Source organism: Somniosus microcephalus, chromosome 9 (genome assembly GCF_052327205.1).
Source record: "Somniosus microcephalus isolate GS21.2 chromosome 9, FLI_Smic_1.0, whole genome shotgun sequence".
NCBI lineage: Eukaryota > Metazoa > Chordata > Chondrichthyes > Squaliformes > Somniosidae > Somniosus > Somniosus microcephalus.
The window spans coordinates 46,258,303-46,283,425 of record NC_140995.1 but is presented as its reverse complement, the minus strand read 5'-3'; the positions used below and the strand labels follow the sequence as shown (position 1 = coordinate 46,283,425).

General features: G+C 46.5%; 1 protein-coding gene across 10 annotated transcripts in view; it reads left to right on the top strand.

Moving 5' to 3' along the window:
• LOC147112361 (protein eyes shut homolog) overlaps positions 1–25,123 on the top strand; it is a 2,879,641-nt gene that overhangs the window by 247,092 nt on the left and 2,607,426 nt on the right. The window lies entirely within an intron of this gene.

The following is a 25,123-nucleotide window of genomic DNA, read 5'->3' as shown; positions in this document are numbered from 1 at the left end:
TAACTCTCAGCAAAGGTTTATTCCAGTGAGAAAGAAAGACTACGAGAAGGATGAACCATCTGTGGCTAACTAAGGAAGTTGAGGATGGTATCAATTTGAAAGAAAAGGCATATAATGTTGCGAAGATTAGTGGTAGTCCAAAGGATTGGGACATTTTTAGAAACCAGCAAAGGATGACTAAAAAAATAATAAAGAGGGAGAAGATAGATCATGAAAGTAAACTAGCAAAAAATATAAAAACAGACAGTAAGAGCTTCTACAGGTATATAAAAGGGAAGAGGGTGGTCCCAAAGTGGATGGGACTAGGGAATTAATAATGGCAAACAGGGAAATGGCAGAGACTTCGAACAAAAATTTTGTATCAGTCTTTACGGTAGAAGACACGAAAAGCATCCCAATAATAATTGATAATCAAAGAGCTAAAGGGAGGGAGAAACTTAAAACAATGACTATCACTGGAGAAAAAGTACTAGGCAAACTCATGGGACTAAAGGCTGACTAGTCCCCTGGACCTGATGGCCTACATCCTAGGGTCTTAAAAGAAGTGGCTGCAGAGATAGTGGATGCGTTGGTTGTAATCTACCAAAATTCCCTGGATTCTGGAGAGGCCCCAGCAGATTGGAGAACTGCAAATGTAACTCCCCTATTGAAGAAAGGAGGGATGCAAAAAGCAGGAAACTATAGGCCAGTTAGCCTAACATCTGTCATTGGGAAAATGCTGGAATCCATTATTAAGGAAGTAATAGCAGGACATTTAGAAAATCATAATACAATCAAGCAGAGTCAACATGGTTTTATGAAAGGGAAATCGTGTTTGACAAATTTACTAGAGTTCTTTGAGGATGTAACGAGCAGGGTGGATAAAGGGGAACCAGTAGATGTGTATTTGGATTTCCAGAAGACATTCGATAAGGTGCCACATAAAAGGTTACTGCACAAGATAAGAGCTCACGAGATTGGGGGTAAAATATTAGCATGGATAGAGGATTAGCTAACTAACAGAAAACAAAAAGTCGGGATAAATGGATCTTTTTCCAGTTGGCAAACTGTAACTAGTGGGGTACCACAGGGATCAGTGCTGGGGCCTCAACTATTTACAATCTATATTAATGACTTGGATGAAGGGTCTGTGTGTACTGTAGCCAAATTTGCTGATGATACAATGATAGGTGGGGAAGCAAGTTGTGAAGAGGACACAAAGGGCTGGATTTTGCCAGGTCCGAGGAGGTGGGTTTGGAGGCGTGTGAGATGTTAAAATTGCAAAAAATGGCAGGCGGCTCCGATCCCGCCTTCAGCCCGCCTCTGATCAATTTTCCCAAAAGCGACCTTTCAGACCCCGTTTAAATCCCGGCGGGATAGGCCCTTAAGGCACTTAACAAGCACTTAATTGCCTCTATAATGCCATTTTTAGAGGCCTTTCTAACTTTAACACATTTCCCCCGTGCTGCACGTCTCCTCTGGAACACGCCAGTTAATCCTGGTGGCCTCACAGGTGGATGGCTTACTAACAGCTGCAGCTCCACCATTAAAAAGGAATTTTAAACAATGATCATTTGCAGGTGGCAGAACTTTGATTTCTCAGGTCTGGGAGAACTTTTAGCAGGCCCACTCATTGTGGAAGTTTTGAGGCTGAGACCCATCTCCACTGAGACCTCCTGGGAAACCCCTCTCCCCACATTGACTGAGCGCTTCCTCAACTGAGGTATATACCAAAAGTATGGGAACCATTTATTTCCTTTCCTCCTGGACATCAGATGCGGACGAAGACTAGCCGCGGCAGCAGCAGAACAACAGCAGCACCAACAACAGGACCAACAACAGGAGCACCAAGCTGCTGCTCACCCACCTGAAGCTGCACAGGCCAGAAGGCGTCAGCACATGGAAGCACGTCACCGCAGGAGTTACCCCCAAAACAGGGTTTACAGACAGAGGATGAGCTGCCTCAACATGACTGAGCAGCAGTGCCAAAGGAGGCTGAGACTTTCGCGAGAGGTAGTGGGTGGCATCTGTGCAATGCTGCAGCAAGACCTGGAGCCCAGAGGACTGGGAGGACACCCCTTACCAGTGGACATCAAAGTCACCACCCCACTCAACTTTTTTGCTTCAGGCTCATTCTAGGGATCAACAGCAGACATCAGCGGCATCTCCCAGGCAGGTGCACACACTTGCATCACGCAGGTTACCGATGCCCTCTTTGCCATCGTGCATAATTACATCAACTTCACCAAGGATCAAGCAAGTGTAACCGCGCGTGCGGCTGGATTTGCTAATCTGGCAGGCTTTCCAAGGGTGCAGGGCATCGTTGATGGCACACATGTGGCCCTTAAGGCACCCCATCGCAATCCAGGTATTCTTGTCAACCGCAAGGGCTTCCACTCCCTCAACGTGCAGCTGGTGTGTGACCACAAGAAGGAAATTTTGCATGTTTGCGCCAAGTCCCCTGGCAGTTGCCATAACTTCTTCATCCTGCGCCAGTCTAGTGTGCTTCCTCTCTTCAGTCCGCCAGACCAACTTTTCGGATGGCTACTTGGAGACAAGGGCTATCCCCTGAAGATGTGGCTAATGACGCCATTGAGGAGGCCATCCAATGAAGCTGAGGAGCGCTACAACTCCAGCCACATTTCCACCAGATCCATAATTGCTGAAGATGCGATTCAGATGCCTTGATAGAGCAGGTGGAGCCCTGCAGTCAGCAGCCAGGGTCTCCAGAATCATCGTGGTCTGCTGTGCACTTCACAACATGGCACAGCATCGTGGCTTGCAGCTGCCTGAGGTACAAGTGGCTCATCACATAGCCTCCTCAGATGAGGATGAGGATGATGATGAGGAGGAGGTGGAGGAGAGCGACAACGAACAGCTTGCGGAGGCGCATCAACCAGCGGCAGCAACATGCGATCATTGCTGCCCGGGATGCAAGGGACGCACTCATCTTGACCAGATTTACTTAGCTTGCCCAATCAAACACTTTTGCCTCGCATCTTCTTACCAGAGCATCGACAATGGCCAAGAACCTGCGGATTCCTATCATTCTGACCACCATACTGAAAATTGCAAGTTGTCCTATGCCCTCAATCTGCATGTCCCATTTGCGAAATGACACAGCCCACAACTTCAACAATTTGCCAAAAAGCTTTTTTACCACATAAAGTCACGGATGGCTTTTCAAAAATATGCACAACAGAACACCCAAGTGACTACTTGTGCTTTATTTTCCTCTTACACATGCTTCTATGTGGTGCTTCCCCTGTGGCTTCAGCAGATGTGGAGGCCCCTTGCTCACTTTATTGCTGCTTCTGCCTCGACACCTTTAGCGGGCGTCCTCTGGGGTTGTGAGCCTGTGAGGGCTCGGCAACAGTCTGCTGCTTCTGCGGCTGTGCAGGGGCTGAGACGCCCATCTCAGTTGGGTGAGGACTCTGGTGGGGCACTGACCGAGGGCTTTGCAGTGGCATGGTCGTGTGAGCGCTCGGAGAGGAGCCCCGACTTCCTTGTTTTCTGCCACCAACATCCCTCTCATGGGTCAGCCCCACGTCAGAGCTAGCAAGTGGCTTGACAGCACCTTGCTGCACTTCAGGGGGGCCATGAGGACCCGTTTCTGCACTGGAAGTTCTGGTTTCTCTGCTCAATAGCTGATCATCACTCCTCAAGAGATGTCAGTCTATTCTGAACAATGACCATGTTTTCAAGACCCTGGCGACTAAGCTCCTCCATGGCCGTAGCCATCCTCTCCTCTACGGTAGCCAGCCTTACCAAGGAGGTAGCCATCCTTTCCATGGAGTTTGCCATCCTTTCCGTGGTGATGCATTCATGCGCCAATGCCTCCACAAAGGCTCTGCTCATGTTAGCGATGGACTCCTCCTTTCGCTCCACACTCGCAGCGACCCTGGAGACAAAACCTGCCAAAGACTCCTGCACCTGTTCCTGGAGTTCCAGCACTGCTCTCCTGGATGGACCCGGAGGCACAGGGTCGACATGCAGCAGAGCCGAGCTGGCAGAGTCCTGCGCCCTCCGACGAGGACTCTCCACTGCTGTCCCTGTCTCCACCATCTGCTGATGCTCACTTGTGAGCTGTGATATACAGGTGACAACACTACTCTATGTCCCGAAGGTCCCACCGAGGTGTGAGTGTCTGCGCTGGTGCTGGGTGTGCTGAATTCTGCTGACGCTGCACCCTCAGAGGTTGCAGCTTCCTCTGAGGAGTCTGGAAGCTCAGGCTCTTCCTCCTGGACAGTGAGGAGGGGGCTGTCACTGGTCCTGTGGGGGAGTAAAGGAAAGAGTTGGACATATGAGATAAACGTTACATGCACATTGAATTGTGCAGCTGATCATAAGTCAATCTGTTAGAGCATTAGATTCAATATCAGTCACTCATGCAATGTCAATGAAAGAGATGAAAAACTATTCTGTCACCAGCTTGCTCTGATGCGCCCGTCTGTCTGTCCCCCACTTGCGCATCCTCCTCGACTCCCACGATCTCCAGGGCTGCCTCCTCTGCAGTGGTGAGCTTGGCTATTGAGGGTGGCCTTCCTCCTGTCCTTGCCTTCTCCCTCTTATTGTGGGCTCTCTTTTCCTGCAATGAGGGAGACAAGTGGAGTTTGAGTGAGAATGATAGTGTGGGTTGGCCACAAGTCGATGGACGCAGGACTAAAACCTGACAAGCAGCAGCCCCGCCTCCAACGCGCCCCAATAAGAACATAAGAAATAGGAGCAGGAGTAGGCCATTCGGCCCTTTGAGCCTGCTCCGCCATTCAATGAGATCATGGCTGATCTTCTGCCTCAACTCCATTCACCGGCCCTATCGCCATATCCCTTGATGCCCTTACTAGTCAGAAATCTAGCGACTTCTGTTTTGAATATACCCAATGACTGAGCCTCCACAGTCCTCTGGGGTAGAGAATTCTAAAGATTCACCACCCTCTGTGTGAAGAAATTTCTTCTCATCTCAGTCCTGAATGGCCTACTCTTTATCTTGAGGCTGTGGCCCCTGGTTCTGGACTCCCCAGCCAAGGGAAACATTCTCCCAGCATCCATCCTATCAAGCCCTGTAATAATTTTGTATGCTTCAATGAGACCCCCTCTCATTCTTCTAAATTCAAGAGAATACAGTCCTAGTTTAATCAATCTCTTCTCATATGACAGTCCCGCCATCCCAGGAATCAATCTCGTGAACTTTCGTTGCACTCCCTCTATAGCAAGTATATCCTTCCTTAGGTAAGGAGACCAAAATTGTACACAGTACTCCAGGTGTGGTCTCACCAAGGCCCTATATAATTGGAATAAGACTTCTTTACTCCTGTACTCAAATCCTCTTGTAATGAAGGCCAGGATACCATTTGCCTTCCTAATGGCTTGCTGCACCTGCACATTCACTTTCAGTGACTCATGTACAAGGACACCCAGGTCCCTTTGAGCATCTGCATTCCCCAATCTTTCACCATTTAGGAAATACTCTTCCTTACTGTTTTTTCTACCAAAGTGGATAACTTCACATTTATCCACATTATATTCCATCTGCCAGGTTCTCGCCCACTCACTGAGCCTGTCGAGATCCCCTTGAAGCCTCTTCACATCCCCTTCGCAACTGACACTGCCACCTAACTTTGTATCATCAACAAATTTGGAAATGTTACATTTAGTCTCCTCATCCAAATCATTGATATAGATTGTGAATAGCTGGGGCCCAAGCACCGATCCTTGTGATACCGGACTAGTCACAGCCTGCCATCCTGAAAAAGACATGTTTATCCCTACTCTTTGTTTTCTGTTTGTTAACCAATTCTCAATCCATGCTAGTATATTACCCCCAATTCCATGTGCCCTAATTTTGTTCACCAACCTCTTGTGTGGGACCTTATCGAAGGCCTTCTGAAAATCCAAATACACCACATCTACCGGTTCCCCTTTGTCTACTCCACTAGTTACATCCTCAAAGAACTCCAATAGGTTTGTCAAACAGGATTTCCCTTTCATAAATCCATGTTGGCTCTGCCCAATCTTACTATTAGTTTCTAAGTGCCCAGTTATTGCATCCTTTATAATAGATTCCAGCATTTTCCCAACTACTGATATGAGGCTAACAGGTCTGTAGTTCCCCATTGGCAAAATCACCCCTTCATCTCAGTTTTTACTGAAGAGGCAAACCAGGAGAAAGGACAACTTGGAAAAAGTCTAGGGATATTAGGACAGTTAAGGTAGATGTTTTAATGTAGAAAACGCAGCAGACAATATGTGCACAGCCAGTCCCACAAACCGCAATGTGATAATGACCAGGTGATCCGTTTTAGTGGTAATGCCTCGTATTTGCAGTGTATCCATTTTAGTTGTTTTAAATTGTTTACACTGTTTGTTTTTTGATTTAAGTCATTTGATGCCAAGCAATGAGGAAAAATGGAAAATGTCTTGACATTAAAAACAATGAATGTACTTCCCTGTGCACTGTATCCCATGCCTTTTATTTGTAACTAGCTGGGGGGAGCCCGGCTTTGCCAGGGCTGTTTTGGGCCGGGCGGTTTAAATCGAGTGCCAGGCTTTGGGGCCTCTCTGTGTCCCTCTGTGAATCTGGTGCCAGGCAACATTTTAAATCGAGTCCCAGGCTTTTGGGCCCTGTCTGTGTCCCTTTGTGAATCTGCTGCCGGGCAACATTTCTACCTTTTAATACCTTGAAAGATGAAAGTGAAAGTACTTATAAAATGTTTTTGGTAAATCTTATGTTATTTTTAAAAGAGATACTAACTTTTTCAAAGCTGGATGATCAAAGTAGTTTGAGCTGGAAGCTGAAGTAATGGCAGTGAAACAATGGCTGCCAGATCCCTGAGATGAAAACGATTAGTCCCGCCCACACACACACACGGATTGGCCAACCATCAGGGGACTGTACTGTAGGATTGGTCAATCGTGACGGCACAGGATTGGTTGAACCTTGACGTCAGTCAATCAATGCTAAGTAGCAGATAATGAGTTTAATTTTGAAGGTTTTTTGCATAAAGCGCGAACAATTTTCGTCCGACCGAAAAGTAAATACGCTTACGAGCGTCCCGGAAGCGTAAGCTTTCTTCGGAGGTAACGCGCGCGTAGGTACGCTCTATAACTTTCGAGCGCATAGCCGGACAGACGCACACGTGAGGACAGACAGATAGGCAGACAGAAAGAAGTATCCATTTATATATATAGGTTATAACATATCCTTGAAACATGCTTCCATTGGCAAACTCAAGAGGGCAATACATTTTGCATATTGCCCTGGAGTTCCACATGCACCTGTTTAAGTTTTCATTTAAACTCTGTTTTTGCACTTTTTATATCAGGACTCGAACAACAACAGTACAAAAAGATTAATGGCACAGAATAGTCCACCTTAAAATGACATGGAGGAAAACCAAAGAATGATGATTGTTACAGCAAATATACACTCAATGAAACTGATCATTCCGTTTTTTTTAAATCAGCGAAGGAAGCGTTGTTGCAAATCTGACCCAGAAATTTAGGTTAAATGAATAACCACATATGCTGGTCTGGGTGGTAGTAGGTCACACATGCACATCCTTCAAAACAACCTAGCGCCCATTGGAAACATTTGCTGTGAAAGGATGCAATAAGCCAGCAGCTGCAGTTAACCTTGCCTTTCTACTTTTGCCGCATCAGCAGCAATTACCATTATATAGACTTACTGTTGCCTTATTGGCTGAGCAGAAATAGGCATCATGGTGAGGACACGGACAATGGTGCGAATGTGATTGCAATAATTAAATATCTGCTTACTGTGTGAATTTGGTGGGCTTTTCCTGTGCAGACCATATACTTCTGATTCAGCAAATGCAAGCCTGTGGTGGGTCCCTCTACACTCCCATTCTGGCAGCAGTACCCATGGTGAAAGGTGGGTTCTCTTACTGTGGACCTTCAAACAGTTCTTTCGGCATGGTGGAGGAAATCATTGATACTCCATGTATATCAACATAGAAACAGGAGTAGGCCATTCAGCTCCTCGAACCTGTTGATCACTGCTGATCTGTATCTTAACTCCATCTACCTGCCTTGGTTCCATAATCCTTAATACCCTTGCCTAACAAAAATAATGATGACTGCCTTGAACAGTTGCCATAGAGTTTCGCCTGCCTTCTGGTGGAGCACAGATGATGTGCATGACATCAGGGGTAGGTTGCTGGCATGAATCCCAACATCATTCCTCTGTAGGCCTCCTGTGATGACCATCTCCTCATGGTTGACAATGATCTTCCTTGGAACTGAAAAATGTGCATCTAATATGGTTGACTGTAATTCTTCTTCCAGAACTATTTAGACCTCATGGGTAATGGGCATGTTGTTGCCTCAGGTGGTAAAATCTTCTCGGGCATGCTTTCTTGTATATGGATTTGGGGGATGTGTGCTAGAGCTAAATATCGATGCCCTCTTGAGCAGGACTGTTGTGCATTCAAGTGTGCCCTTGCATTGGCTTCATCTATCTTTCTGTTTGGCTTTTCTATCCTGGTTCTAAAGTTTCCATCTAATGCACTAGTTTGTTTCCTACTGGGATCCAGACGTTAAGGATACTAAACTGTGATGTTGACTAGTCTTCTGTGATTGGTTCAAAACGTTCCCTGAACTTAATCAGTGCTGAATTGCGTGGAGATGCTCAGAGAAAAAAATCTGTGCTCTCACTTGTTTAGAAATTCTTCACATTTGACAACAAATACATGTGGTAGAGGCACAACTTCCTGCTGTGTAGAATTCTGGCTCTTAGCTCTAATTAAAAGTTTTGGGCCTGTCGATCTGCTGTAACTTCATACTATTCAAAGGGAATCACGGTCCCAAAGTATCAAACATCCATAGGGCAAAAACAATATAATATGTTCTTGTTACCAATTGGGTATCTGAGTAAATTTGAATGAATCAAAAGCAGCTGACAGTATCAACAAGAAAGTAATAATCAGAAAATTGAGCTTTTCCCACCCACCGCCATCATAAGTCTATAGACCCCAGCGATCTTATAAGGGACTGAGTGAGAAGCTTGCCTTTGCTGACTTTGCTTCACTAAGTTGTCCTGAATAGTGCCCAATATTCCCTCTAACTTTTTTTTGGCCACACGGCCCCTTTAACGGGTTGTGCATCCCATTCGAACTTCCACGCATGTGAGGTTTTTTTGCATTGTGAAGCTGACAAGCGGCCTGCACTGGACCTCAAGACCACTGCACGGTCATGCGGCCGCACAGCTTAAAGGAAACATTGATGGTGCCACCTTCTGCAGCCCAGATCAACTGCCAAAACAGCCCATGGCTGTCCAAGTCTCTGATCCATTGGAGTTACCATTCATAAACTGGCAAATCACAACCCTTGAGTAATTTCTTTACATATTTTATTTTGATCATCATGTTCACCTTCCTCCAATCAGCATATATAATTAGAAATAACATTCATAATATAGCTCATTGAAAAAAAAGTTACTCAATCCTGACAAAACTCATTTTAACAACCATAAAATTGATTATTTAATGTTACAAATGCCTGCTTCTACCATTCTGACTGGAGCCCACCCAGATTTGCCCTTCCGTCCGGAGCTTGAGTTGGAAATTTCACCTGTGTCTTGGATGTAACATGGGAACAGGAGGAGGCCATTCGGTTAGATCATGGCTGATATGTATCTCAACCCCATTTACCTGCCTTTGATCCATACCCCTTGATACCCTCACCGAATAAAAATCTATTGATCTCAGACATGAACGTTTCAATTGACCCACAGCCTCTTGGGGGCGAGAATTCCAGATTTCCACTACCCATTATGTGAAAAGCTGTTTCCTGATTTCACTCCTAAATGGCCTAGCTCTAGCTTTAAGATTGTGCCCCCTTGTTCCAGATTCCCCCACCAGAGGATCAACCTATTCGAATCCTATTATCATTTTAAAGACCTCAACCTTCTAAACTCAAGGGAATACAAGCCAAGTTTATGTAACCTGTCCTCATAATTTAACTCCGGCATCATTTTGGTGAATCTGTTCTGTAACCCCTCCAAGACCAATATAACGCAGTACTCCAGATGGGGTCTGACCAAGGCTGTGTACTACTGAAGCATCACTTCCTCCCCTTTATATTCCAACCCTCTTGAGATAAAGGCCAACCTTCTGTTAGACTATGCATTGGCTTTTAGCGAATTGTGCACCTGGATATCCAAATCCCTGTGTCCCTCCGCAGTTCCTAATCTTTCCCCATTAAGAAATGAACCCGAGATCTCCAGGTTTGGTGGGAAAGCTCTGTTTGTGTGGCAGAGAGGGATGGCATTTTAGTTTTTACACTGCTTCTGTGGAACTACAATATCCAAAGTGCATCATGACAGCCTGAATCATATAACAACCAAAGAGCTAAAGTTACAAATTATAAGTGTGAAGTGAGAGTGGTGGAAAAACATATCAAAAATATTATTCAGCATTTTATTTATTTTTAGTCTTTAAATAGTAATTGTGAGCTAACGGTGTTGTTTTTGTGATTACTTCTTTTGAAAAGGGTCTAATGTTTACACTGGGAGGGTAGAGTTTCCGCTTGGTCGGGCTGGTTTTTCAGCGCAATTTGCCTGAAATCGGCCAAACCAGCACGAAAGATCGAGGAATTTCAAGCGCAAATTACGTTTAGTGCAAATCAAGTTTCCACGATTGTTCATGCTGATTTAAAAGAACATCACGCTGGAAGCTGGCCCCACCCAAAAACTGGCCATGCCCCAGATCGAATTAATCGCCATGGCAAATTTCTGCTAATGGCAGACATTTTCGGGGAGGCTCTTAAAATTGAGCTTTTTAGGCACAAGGGCACCTTTTAAATGCTTTTAAATATTTTTAGTTTACTGAGAAACTGACTACTATACACCAATATAACAAGTGAACAGTTCTGTATAGTTCTGTTTAAATAATTTTCAGTTATTTAAAATCAGGTTATTCACAGCTGGTGGATGAGGCATTGAATAAAAATGCTTCTTTTTAGTGATACAGCTGAAAATGAGTTTATCAGTAAGGCTACATCAGGTTACCACTTTTAAATATATCAAGGATATTTTAATGCAAAATTTAAAAAGAAATTATGATTGAAAATGTTGCCAAATTGCGATGTTCATGGAAGATTTTACATTCAGTGATATACAAATTCGTTTGAGTGGAAACTTAATCATAAAATTTCACTTTGTAAAACTTGCAATTAGTGCAATTTGCGCCCAAGATCGGTGATTGTGCCCATAGCAGAAACTCTTAGCCTGGATGCTTATGATGTGCTTTGAAACTGACCTCAGGCATTGTAAGTACAGTTGGTCAGTTGGGTCCAGATCTGGCTGATGATCTAATCAGTTGATGGATATTAAAGACTTGACAGTGGGAGAAACTTTCCTGGGCAATACTACACCAAGGAAAGCTTCAACAAGAGCTATATCATTGGAAGTCATACATTTCTTTTGTAGCCATACATTTAACAGGGAAAAGGTTTGGAGAAGGGATGGGGAAAGAACAAACAAATAAAATACTTGCATCTTAAGCAAATACCTCCTCTTGGGAGGCTAGGGAGAATCAAATAAATATTTTGCAATACAAGTAGCTGGGAGTAAAAGATTTTCAGAAGGGAAAAGCTAACAGTTGCATCTGAAGTAAATTTTGTATGGTGGCACCTAAGTAGAATTAAAAATATATCTTTACGAACATACAAAATTGACGAGCAGGAATAGACCAGCTGGTCCATCAAGCCTAACCCACACCATGATGGGTTAAGCATCATGATCTGGACACTTCCTGCCGCCCTCCGCCCCCAACCCACACCTCCACAGCCATGTAATCTTCTGGGAGGGGTAAAACCCCAGGGCCACTAAGGGAAAAATATTCTGGAAAATTACTCTCCAACCCCCTCAGGCGATCAGGTCCAGCCCAGGAGATCACACGGACCATGCATTATCTATAAAGACACTTACCTTCTACATGATGTGATTTCTGCCACAGTCAGGAACCGATCCAGCTCCCTATTGAAGGCAGGCAGAGAGTCAGCACCCACCACACCAGCCAGCAACACATTCCAGAGGCTCACTACTCTCTGGGAAAAGAACAACCGCCTAACAGTCAGCCTATTCCTACTCTTACAGAGTTTAAACTCATGTCCCCTGGTCCTCCCTAATCTGTCAAACTGGAATAATGCATCAATAGATCTTTGAAGCTTGTATCTTTCAGAATCGCCAAAGTTTGTAATACCTTAGGTCAGTCATGTGAGATATTGCTATAGTAAATTTGCTGTATTGCAGTGCTGGAGGGAACCACTGCAACATTTAACTTGCATCTGGCCCACGGCAAATATCACACACTACACTTCAAATCCCAGACTACCCAAAAGGAATGCCACAGAAGATTGACTGGTATGGGATAGAAATGTAAAATTGGTGGTGACTGGCCCTGTACTTGCTCATTGAAAGCATGGCCTTTCCTTTCTGCACTCTGAAAGATTTTGATGAAATGATACAAAACTCTGCCATCAGCACCTGCATGCATCTTATGTCCTACTTTTGAACAAATGCTAAAATTGTGATTCTGCCAGCTGATAAATTGAGCACATTCACATGCAGCTAGTGGTGCAGGAACAGAGAATAAAATTGAACTTCTTTTTTCAGAATGCAATTGGGAATAGTTGAAGGATTTTATAACTAGAAAGTAACAGCTGTTCAAGTCAGGCAATATCTTCAGATAGATACTAGGTTGTTCAGATTGGATGAATAGAGAGGAAGAAGTTTTAAATTTTAATTATTACAGCACAGGAATATAAGATTATATAAAATTTTCCATAGATGCTGATAAGTTCAAAGAACTTGCTGAACCTGAGTAGGTTGTACAGTGATTTTTAAAAATTCATTCCTGGGATGTGGGCGTCGCTGGCAAGGCCAGCATTTAATTGCCATCCTGATGCGCTATCAATTACTCAAAAGACTGAGGTTAAGCGAGTAACTAACAGGCTTTTATTAACAAGAGAATGAAGGTGTGCCTCGAGTGGTCGACCAGTCCAGAATACAGAGGGACTGTGGCACAGTCACCTTTATACCTGGACTCGTGGGTGGAGTCAGCCGAGGCATGTACAGACATGTACACAGTGGAATACAAACACTCATACAGGCAGGTATAACAGTGGTTTACCACATTCACCCCTTGTTTAAAAATGAGTCCGGCGGGGTGAAGTGTATTAAAAGTTCGTGTATTGGAGTCTCTCCGGAGATCTTGTCTGCAGCTGTGATCGACGTGGCGACGGCAGGGGTAGTGAAGCTTCCGGCGTCGAGCCCCGCGTAGGCTGGGGCACTGGTGTGTAGTCCTCGTGGGTGTCGAGCGGGTCGCGGGGCCCAGGCGTGCCGTCTGCTGGGGTTGGATATTGGATCGTGGGGGGTGGTGGTAGTGGGTAATGGGTTACTGGGGCCCCCGAGGGTGCGAGGTCTTGTATGGAGACTGTGTCCTCCCACCCGCCCGGGTACGCAATGTAAGCATACTGGGGGTTGGCGTGGAGGAGGTCGACCCTCTTGACCAGGGGGTCCATTTTATGGGTCCTCACGTGTCTTCTCAGTAGGACCGGCCCTGGGGACGCCAGCCATGGCGGTAGCGATGTCCCCGATGTGGACTTCCTTGGGAAGACAAACATTTTCTCATGAGGGGTGGCGTTAGTGGCAGCGCAGAGCAGTGACCGAATAGAGTGGAACGCATCGGGGAGCACATCCTGCCAGCGGGAGGTCGGAAGGCCCCTAGACTTTAAGGCTAGCAGGGCGGCCTTCCAAACTGTCGCATTCTCTCTTTCCACCTGTCCGTTCCCCCGGGGGTTGTAACTGGTGGTCCTGCTTGTGGCAATACCCCTAGCGAGCAGGTACTGGCGGAGTTCGTCGCTCATAAACGATGAGCCCCGGTCGCTATGGACATAGCTGGGGAAACCAAACAGGGTGAAGAGGTCGTTCAGACATTTAATGACCGTGGCACTGGTCATGTCCGGGCAGGGGATGGCAAACGGGAAACGGGAGTACTCATCAATAATGTTGAGGAAGTACACATTGCGGTCGGAGGAGGGGAGAGGCCCTTTAAAATCAACGCTCAGGCGCTCGAAGGGGCGAGTGGCTTTTATCAGGTGAGCCCTGTCTGGTCTATAAAAGTGTGGTTTGCACTCAGCGCAGACTTGGCAGTTCCTGGTCATGGTCCTGACCTCCTCAATGGAGTAAGGCAGGTTGCGGGCCTTGATGAAGTGGAAGAACCTGGTGACCCCCAGGTGGCAGAGGTCATTGTGGAGGGCCCGCAGTCTATCGATCTGCGCGCTGGCGCAGGTGCCACGCGATAGAGCATCCGGGGGTTCATTAAGCTTCCCAGGCCGGTACAAGATCTCATAATTGTAGGTGGAAAGTTCGATTCTCCACCTCAAGATCTTGTCGTTTTTGATTTTGCCCCTCTGCTTGTTGTTAAACATAAAAGCAACTGAACGCTGGTCAGTGAGCAGGGTAAATCATTTTCCGGCCAGGTAGTGCCTCCAATGACGCACAGCCTCCACAATAGCCTAGGCCTCCTTCTCAACAGCGGAGTGTCTGGTCTCCGGGCCCTGGAGGATTCGTGAAAAGAAGGCCACGGGTCTCCCCGCCTGATTAAGGGTAGCGGCCAGGGCAAAGTCGGACGCGTCGCTTTCCACCTGGAAGGGGATGGATTCGTCCACTGCGTGCATGGTGGCTTTGGCAATGCCTTCCTTGATACGGTGGAAGGCTAAGCAGGCCTCTGCCGTCAAGGGAAAAGAGGTGGACTTGATCAGCGGACGGGCCTTGTCCGCATAGTAGGGGACCCACTGGGCGTAATAGGAGAAAAACCCTAGGCACCTCTTCAGGGCCTTGAGGCAGTGGGGTAGTGGGAGTTCCATAAGGGGACGCATCCGGTCGGGGTCGGGACCGTTGACTCCGTGTTCCATAACACAGCCAAGGATGGCGAGGCGGGTCGTGCGGAATATGCACTTCTCCTTGTTATACGTCAGGTTCAGGAGTTGGGCAGTGCAGAGGAATTTTTCGAGGTTTGCGTCATGGCCCTGCAAGTCATGGCCGCATATGGTCACATTGTCCAGATATGGGAAAGTGGCCTGCAACGCATTTTGATCGACCATCCGGTCCATCTCCCTTTGGAAGACGGAGACCCCATTGGTGACGCCAAAGGGAACCCTAAGGAAGTGATAGAGGCGGCTGTTTGCCTCAAAGGCAGTATACTGGCGGTCCTCAGGGCGGATAGGGAGCAGCTGGTACGCTGATTTCAGGTCAATGGTCGAGAAGACGCGGTACTGCGCGATCTGGTTGACCATATCAGCTATGCGGGGGAGTGGGTAAGCGTCCAGCAGGGTGTAGCGATTTATTGTCTGGCTGTAGTCGATGACCAGGCGCTGCTTCTCGCCGGTCTTAACGACCACAACCTGGGCTCGCCAGGGGCTGGTGCTGCCCTCAATAATCCCCTCCTTCAGGAGCCGCTCCACTTCGGTTTTAATGAAAACCCTGTCCCCGGCACTGTATCGCCTGCTCTTTGTGGCGATGGGCTTACAGTCGGGGGTGAGGTTCGCAAACAGTGGGGGGGGTGACTCTGAGTGTGGAGAGGTTGCACCTGGTGCGCGGCGGGCAGTTTGGAAGCTGCTGGCTGCGGACTGTGAGTGGGGGGAGGGGTCCACCGTACGCCATCGTAACACTTTTAAGGTGGCACTGAAAATCTAACCCCAGTAGAACGGCAGCGCAGAGGTGGGGCAGGACCAGAAGTTTAAAATTATCGTACACAGTCCCGTCTACTAAGAGTGTCACCACGCAGTAGCCGCCAATGTCCGCCGACTGGGACTCGGAGGCCTTAGAAATCCGCTGGTGCGCAGGCAGGACTGGGAGAGAGCAACGCCGCACTGTGTCGGGGTGGATGAAGCTCTCCGTGCTCCCAGAGTCAAAAAAGCAGGTTGTTTCGTGACCATTTACCTTAATGTCCATTGTGGACCGGGCCAGTCGGTGCGGTCTCGCTTGGTCCAGCATAACGGAGGCCAGCGTAGGGGTCGGTGTGTCGCTGCGGGTATCAGATGAGGCGGTGTTGGGGGCCTGCTGCGTCCTGGCTGGTGTCCAAGATGGCGGCGTCCATGATCCCCATGTGGCTGGAGGCGTCCAAAATGGCTGCTGTTCCGGTGGTTCGCACATGGCTGGGGAGGCCCAAGATGGCGACCCGCACGGCCCACACGCGGCGCTGCTGGGGTTCGGGGTGGCTTTGGCCCTGCAGACACTGGCGTAGTGTCCCTTCTTCCCGCAGCCCGAGCAGATCGCATTTTTCGTCGGGCAGCGCGCTCTGGGGTGTTTGGCCTGGCCACAGAAGTAGCATTTCTGGCCTTGGGACACTGCTGCGGTAGTTGGGCCATTGCTGGGATGCGGCTGGGGTGGCACGGTGCTATGAGACGGTCCTACCGTGTCCCAGGCTGTCGTTCCCCGCGGCGTCCATGGTGCAGAGGAGTAGGCATCCATGCCCCGGTAGGCTGCGTCCAATGATAGTGTGAGTTCAGAGGCCTTGTTGAGGTCGAGGTCACTCTGCTCCAACAGTCGCTGTCGGGTGTAATTGGACCTGTGGCCCGCTACAAAAGCGTCCCGGATAAGTTCCTCTGTGTACACGGCGGCCTTTACATCCTTACAACCACAGGCCCGGCCAAGCACAGACAGTGCCTGAAGGTATTCCTCGGTCGATTCCCCAGGTTGTTGTTTACGACTCCCCAGGAGGTGCCTGGCGTACACCTCGTTCACTGGGCGCGTGTACTGGTCCTTGAGGAGCTTGAGAGCAGCCGTGTACGAGGTCGCGTCCTGGATGACCGAGTACGCTCGGTGGTTCACTTTGGAGGTCAGGACATCCAGTTTGTCCTCATCCGATTTGACCGTTGCGGCGGAGGCGATCAGGAATTTTTCAAAACACCTAACCCAGTGAACAAACTTGATGGATGCATCTGCCTCCCGATGGTCTAAGTCCAGGCATGCTGGTGTGAGGATCTTCTCCATTATAAAAAAGTCTTGTTAATAAAATTGATGCGCTATCAATTACTCAAAAGACTGAGGTTAAGCGAGTAACTAACAGGCTTTTATTAACAAGAGAATGAAGGTGTGCCTCGAGTGGTCGACCAGTCCAGAATACAGAGGGACTGTGGAGCAGTCACCTTTATACCTGGACTCGTGGGTGGAGTCAGCCGAGGCATGTACAGACATGTACACAGTGGAATACAAACACTCATACAGGCAGGTATAACAGTGGTTTACCACACATCCCTAATTGCCCTCGAGAAGGTGGTGGTGAGCTGCCTTGAACCGCAGCAGTCCGTGTGGTGGGACTTGGAGGGGGTTTGGGAAGTGCTTGTTATGTTCATAAATAAACACGTTTTCATTATGAACAGCTGTCTCTGTCATTTATTCAGCCACGTGGACTAGTATACAGCATCCATCTTGACTACTGCCTTGAGGATAGCCCACTACTAAACATACAGCTCCACCTAGTGTACCATTCTAGAATGACATGTTACTGATCATTACATCCCCCTTACTTAGAGGTTAAACAAAATCAATATCAATCATAACGACATAAACATCTTCACAACAGTCAACACATTTTCAAAGCTTTACTTTATGAACTCTAAGCTTTTCATTCTTTCATTATTATTATTTTCTTTGTACTCAAAGATTAAGTCTATCAGGCTTTTTTACTTCACGTGTTGATCTTCTCAGCACAGGTAAGTCTGATGTGTTTTCATGATAGCCTGTATGTGTGTTTGTGTTAGATTGTTCTGGTGGTGAGTGACAAGATTCAGTTGCGGCATTGTCATCGATTTGCTCTTGGATAGTCTCTTGTGTTTTGAGGAGGGAACGGTGGTTCCTCCTGAGAATCTGTCCTTCCTCAGTTTTAACAGTGTACGACCTTGGTCCTACTTCCTCAAGAACTGTAGCTTTCCTGTTCCATGCATCTGGATCCTCAATCCTGACAACATCATCCCTTGTCAATGGTTTCAGAGTTTTGGATGACTTGTCATTGTGAGGGTGCCGGTCAGTTCCTTCAGTAACCCCTAGATGGCACCTTCACTGGTTGGTTTTCCTTTGTTAATTGTTACTTTTTTCTCCTGTTTATTACTTAACTGCCTTTCATTTGTTTTATTGGTTTCACCTGTTTTTGCTTGTATTTAAGTTCTGTGGTTTCTTCCCTCTGGGCTCAGTCCTGACAAGGGAGTTAGTCTCGACTAGGTGCTCAGTCTCGACTAGGTGCTCAGTCTCGACTAGGTGCTCAGTCTCGACTAGGTGCTCAGTCTCGACAAGGTGCTCAGTCTCGACAAGCCTGTTGCCTATGTGGTAGCTTGCCTTGACAAGCCGGTTGCCTTAGTGGCTGCTTGTCTTGAGCTCCTATGTCTATAACTGTTTATCTGTGTTATGTTTTGCTTGTATTAAGTTCTGTGGTTTTTCCCTTTGTTCTCGGTCTTGACAAGGTGCTGACAAGGTGCTCTGTCTTAACTAGGTGCTCAGTTTTGGACAAGCCGGTTGCCCTGAGGTAGCTTGTCTTGAGCTCAGTCTGGATAAGCCGGTTGTCTCACGGTAGCTTGTCTTGAGTTCCTATCTTGACTAGCCGTTTGCCTATGTGGTAGCTCGGCTTGAGCTCTTATGTTTTGTAACTGTTTACCTGTGTGATTCTAGTAAAATACTGTTATTTAAGACTGCATATCTGCTTCTCACCTCGTCTGTCTGCACTTGGGTCCAGAACCAGCCTCGCCAGGACAGCACGGCCCCGTGACAGCAACCCTGACAGTCATAGTGTGATTTCTGTTTCAGCTTTAACAGTTGAAGTCTCTGTCTCAGTTCCTTACTCTGCTTTTCTTTTGCACAGCAGGGTAACGTGGTGCGCAACTTGCGACCCATTAGGAGTTCAGCAGGTGAAGAACCAGAGTCTAAAGGGGAGGCTCGGTAGCTCAGCAGGGCGAGATAAGGATCAGACTTGCTTTCTGTCGCTTTCTTCAGTAGCTGCTTGAGAACTTGAACACCTTTCTCTGCCTTACCATTCGACTGAGCATACAGAGGACTGGATGTGATGTGTTGAAAGTCATAATGTGCTGCAAACTGTTGCCACTCCTTACAGTTGAAGCACGGACCATTGTCGCTAACAGCAATCCTGGGAATTCCATGTCTGGCGAAGATGTATTTAACATGCATTATGACACTGCTTGCTGTGGTGCTTGAGAGCAGCGGCATCTCAGGATAGTCAATCACTAATAGATAGTCTTTACCATTCAAATGAAAGAGGTCCATACCAACTTTTTGCCATGGTGCTGTTGGTAAGTCAGGCACTATCATTGGTTCCTTTGCCTGTTTGTTTTGGTGTATCTAACATGTCTCACATTTGCCTATCATGTTCTCAATGTCCTTATTTATGCCAGGCCAATAAACAGTGTCTCTTGCTCGCCTTTTGCATTTTTCAATTCCGAGGTGTCCCTCATGAATCCTTTTGAGCATGTCTTGACGTAGAGCCTGCGGAATGACTATTCTGTTCTGTTTTAGTAATAGTCCACTTGCGACACTCAACTCTGACCTGATGTGATAGTACTTTAGACAGGAACCTTTTGGCCAACCATGATGAATGTTCTCTATTACTGTTTGTAACACTGTATCTTTTATTGTTTCTTCTGCTATTTGCTTTGATTTTGTGTCTGACACGGGCAGCGCAGCAGTGACCATACTCACATGAACATCCACGTCTTCCTCAGTAGAGCTCACATGACTCATTGTGGGTGCTCGGGATAGTGCATCTGCTAACACTATGTGTTTGCCTGGTGTGTAGATCAGTTCAAAGTCATATCTTTGCAGCTTCATCATGAGTCGTTGAATCCTTGGAGACATCTTATTCAGATTTTTTTTTATGATGGCAACCAGTGGGCAGTGGTCTGTCTCAACTGTGAAGGTGGGAAGTCCATATATGTAGCCATGGAACTTTTCTAGTCCAACTACCAAGCCTAGACATTCCTTTTCAATCTGGGTGTATCGACACTCAGTATCAGTCATAGACCTGGAGGCATGGGCAACAGGCTTCCAATCTTCACCCTCTGCTTGTAGCAAGACTGCGCCTAGGCCATCTTTTGATGCATCCATTGACACTTTGATTCTCTTTGTTGGGTCAAAGAAGGTGAGTACAGTTGTGGTTGTCAGCACTGTTTTCAGGTTCATCCACTCTTGTTCATGTCTTTCTGTCCATGCAAACTCATTTGTTTTATATAGCAGGTCTCGCAGACAGGCTGTCTTGGCTGACAAGTTAGGAATGAACTTTCCAATGAAGTTTATCATCCCCATGATGCGTAGCACTCCTTTTTTGTCAGTGGGTCGGGGCATTTTTATTATGGCGTTTACTTTTTCCATATCTGGCTCTATTCCTTTACCAGATAGATTATCTCCTAGGAAAGTGACTTAATGTACGCCAAACTGACACTTGGCTTTGTTGAGCTTCAGTCCATTCCGGCGTATGCTCTGTAGCACTTTAGTCAGTCTCTCATTGTGTTCTTTCAGTGTGGAGCCCCAGATGATGATGTCATCAACTAAGACCCGAACTCCTTCCAGACCTTTAGTTATGTGTTCCATCGCTCTATGAAAGATTTCAGATGCAGATATTATCCCGAAAGGCATTCTGAGGAAACAATACCTGCCAAATGGTGTGTTGAAGGTACAGTATTTGGTGCTCTCTTCACCCAGTTTTAGTTGCCAAAATCCTTGAGGCATTGAGCTTTGTGAAGTATCTGGCACCTGACATTTCACTGGTGATTTCTTCTTGCTTGGGAATCTGGTAGTGTTCACGTTTTATGTTTGCTTTTAAGTCCTTTGGATCCATGCATACTCTTAGATCATTGCTCTTTTTCTTTACACATACCATGGAGTTAACCCAGTCTGTTGGCTCTTCGACTTTCCTGATGACTCCTAGTGTGGTCATTCTGTCCAGTTCTTTCTTGAGCCGGTCACGCAGGGGTGCTGGAACTCTCCGCGGAGCATGTACCACTGTTTGAGCATCCTCCTTTAGCTGGATCTTGTAAGTGAATGGTAGAACTCCAAATCCTTTGAACACATCCTGGAAATTACTTACTACAGAATCCACTGAGTCATCTGGTCTGCTTATGGCACAGTTTATACGGTAGACTCTCTTGACCAGTTCTAAGTCCCCTCAAGCTTTGTCACCTAGTAGTGAATCAAGTCCTTCAGCCACAACAGAAAACATGAGATGATGCACTTTGTCTTTGACTGTCACCTTTAAGTCTGCATACACCTAAGCTATCTATTTTCTGTTCATTATAGTTCTTCAGTAGTACTGACTTTTTCTGTATTTTGGGCTTTTTCATATTTTTAAGGTCACTCATACTGATTAAGTTTGCTTTTGCCCCAGTGTCTAGTTTCAGTGTAACTCATGCTCCATTTACCTGCAGTGGCATCATCCATTTGTCCTCTTTTACTGCATTAACTTTATGTTCAGCATTGTCCATTCCTGAGGGCTGCACATTTTCTGTATCCTTTTCTATATTGTCACATGACACCATTCCTACAAAAAATGTCTCACTTAAATCAGTGTCCTCAATCACATTGACTTGTTGCCCTTTCTTTGTTTTTACTTTTGAAAAGCATTGTTTGGCAAAGTGATTCTTTCCATTACATTTTGTGCACATTTTTCCAAACGCTGGGCATTGTCTTGACTGGTGTTTGTAACCACAGCATTTACAATTAAAAGTTCCATCCTCCGATTGCTTTGCATTTCTGTTCTGCCCACGTTTCTTCCCCTTGTAGGACACAGCACCGACAGCAGCACAGTCACTCATTACAGTCGCATTATTATTAATTTCACTGAAAGTCTTTGCATGCTGCCGAGCTAGCTCACTGGCATGGCATATTTTCGCAGCATCCTCCAATGTTAGTTCAGTTTCTCTCGAGACATTCCCTGACCTTTTTATCATGAATACCAAACACAACCTGGACACGAATCATGGATGATTTCAGTTCAGAGGAATTACATGTATGTGCTTTCAGATTCAGATCGGTCACAAAGCTATCAAAAGTCTCATTTTGCTGCTGTGTCCGTGAACGGAACACGTACCTCTCATAGGTCTTGTTCTTTTTGGGAGAACAATGTGCATCAAACTTCTTTAGCACATCGTCCATCTTTTCTCTGTCCTCCTCTTGATCAAAAACAAATGTATTAAATACCTCTATCGCCTGTGGGCCTGCAACCGTGAGCAGTAATGCTATTTTCCTTGCGTCTGGCATCGTACCGAACCTGATGGCAGCAATGTAGAGTTCGAATTGTTGTTTGAAAGTCCGTCAATTGCAGTAAACATTCCCCGTGAGTTTCAAACCCTCCGGTGGCTTCAAATTCTCCATGTCACGTTTCACAATATTCAGCAGATAGTACCACTCCTGGTACCATGTTATGTTCATAAATAAATAGACGTTTTCATTATGAACAGCTAGCTTGAGCTAGTCATTTATTCAGCCATGTGGACTAGTATACAGCATCCATCTTGACTACTGCCTTGTGGGTAGCCCACTACTAAACATACAGCTCCACCTAGTGTACCATTCTAGAATGACATGTTACTGATCATTACAGTGCTGTCAAAGAAGCCTTGGCGAGTTGGTGCAGTGCATCTTGTAGATGATACGCACTTCAGCCACGGTGTGCCAGTGGTGGAGGGAGTGAATGTTTAAGGTGGTGGATGGGGTGCCAATCAAGCGGGCTGCTTTGTCGTGAATGGTGTCGAGCTTCTTGAATGTTGCTGGAGTTGCACTCATCCAGGCAAGTGGAGAGTATTCCATCACATTCCTGTCTTGTGCCTTGGAGATGGTGGAAAGGCTTTGGGGAGTTAGGGGGTGAGACACTCGTCACAGAATACCTAGCCTCTGGCCTGCTCTTGTAGCCACAGTATTTATGTGGCTGTCCAGTTAAGTTTCTGGTCAATGGTGACCCCCAGGATGTTGATGTTGGGGAATTTGGTGATGATAATGCCATTGAGTGTGTTCCCCCACAACCCCCCCCCCCACACCGCCCCACAGCCCATCACCTCCAATGCTCAGTTTTCCTAACTCTCCAATTTGTGAACTGTGCATATTTATATTACATAGGTTTGATGGTGCAGGCGCTACAGTCCAGTATATTCAATACCTGTGTGCCCAGCACAAATATATTTTTTCAAAAGTCAACAGGCTTCTCTGAATCAAAACTTGTGCTTTATACGTGCCAGTGCTAATCTTCAGCTCCCTTAATTCCAGATGTTGAGCAGATCTGGGGAGAGCAGGTGCACTATTCCGCAACCTCCCCGCTAGACCTTCCCACTTCTGGAATTTTACGGCAGAAGTGATGGGAGCCTCTGAATATGTCCACCCAAATATGGGTGGGCGCATTCAAAGTGGGTGGCAATGATGGAGCCACATCACTTTCCACCACAGTAAGAAACAACAGCATGTTAGTGGAATCTGGAGTTGCTATGTTGGGGGCTGGAGGGCATTTAAAATTTTAACTTTCCCAAAAGAAAGTAATCGATCTTGGGACAATCACTTACACTTTTGCACCCAACTAATTTAAATATCTTCTTCCAAAAAAATGAGATTCCCTGAGGGTAATTTTGACTTTGGGTGGAAATGTAAAACAGGTGATATCAGATCAGCCACCCATTATACATCTTTCCCCTTTTCTATTTCCATTCAAGTCTGATTCGCTATCGCCTGATTTACATTATTGGCTAAAGTCAAAATTACTCCCCCCTCTGAGATGCTTTCAGGCCATTTGGGCTTGCTCTGCTGCTACAGGTACCCAAGGCATTTTACCCTCTATTTTTCTCTCTCTCTCCCTTTTCCTTCCTCCCTCCCATCACCCCCCCCCCATCCCCCTGGGCCGTGGGCTGTATCCCCCACAGATCACCAGACAAGTACAGCATACTGGACATTTGCTTAGACTGTACGAGGAGCGTTGTCCATATTTTCTTGTTTGAGGCTATTTGCAAGCTCTGAACAAAGTCCTGTTGTAGGCCCATCCCCTTCAGGGCACTGTGCTGGGATCGGGATGGGGGGTGCGGGTGGTGGGAGGTTGGAAACATGAACATAACTGTAAGCCTGGGTGACCTTCAGCTTTGCTGATGCCCACCAGCGAAATTGCTTCCTCTTAACTCCAAAGGTAACCTGTGAGACCAACAGAACTCTTGCCTTTTAGGGAAAGGTGTCAACATTGGGATATTATTTTCTTGCTGCAAACATCGTATTTCATTGACAACGAGCAGTTAAGTTAACCTATATCCTGGTCTGTTACCTGCATGTGTTAACATCTCAAATTACTGGTCTTAGCCTTCAGGGAACAAGGGTGTTGGCACACAGGGGACCCAGGCATGTCGGATATCTCCCATTGCCACCGTCTGATGATGGAGACAGTTATTGCCACAGAAACGATGAGATTTGTTTGTAGCTACCCCTGTATATAGCTGATTTTTAAATCCCATGCACTCTTTATCCAGTGTAATACAAGTAGACTATCCCTTATCCGCACTTCCGAAAACCTCTGAAAACCGAAAGTTTTTTCGTGGAGCGTCTCTCGGTATTTCCAGTGTAGTTGTAGGGTAAACCGGGAATCTCGTAAGGTAAAAGGAGGTGCGAAGGGCTGGAACCGTGAGGTAAGTGCCTTTATTGCATTGCTTGTGGGCAAGGAGGAGCAGAAGTGTTTTCCTCAGGCTCAACAAGCTTCCCTACCCTCCCCACCCCCAAGAAGTCCGATTCGCCCCACCCTCGCGATGTCCGACTCCCCCCTTGTGATGTCCGACTCCCCCCCCCCCCCCCCCAACCCCCTGCCTCTTGTCCATTTCATCCGTTCTGAAATCCGAAAAATTCCGAATTCCAAAACACAGCTGGTCCCAAGGTTTTCGGATAAGGGATAGTCTACCTGTATAAGAATACAATAGAGAAGTCACCCAATAAGACTACAGAAGGATTCAAAAACCAAGAAAGATGAGTTTAAAAATTTGGATGTCTGAAGTAAAAATAGGAAGCCAATTGTCATCAAGGTTGGGCATTGAAGTGGGCTGTCTAAGTGGATTTAAAATGTGTTTCTGGAAAGAGAAGGGATTGAAGCAATTAATAAGAAAG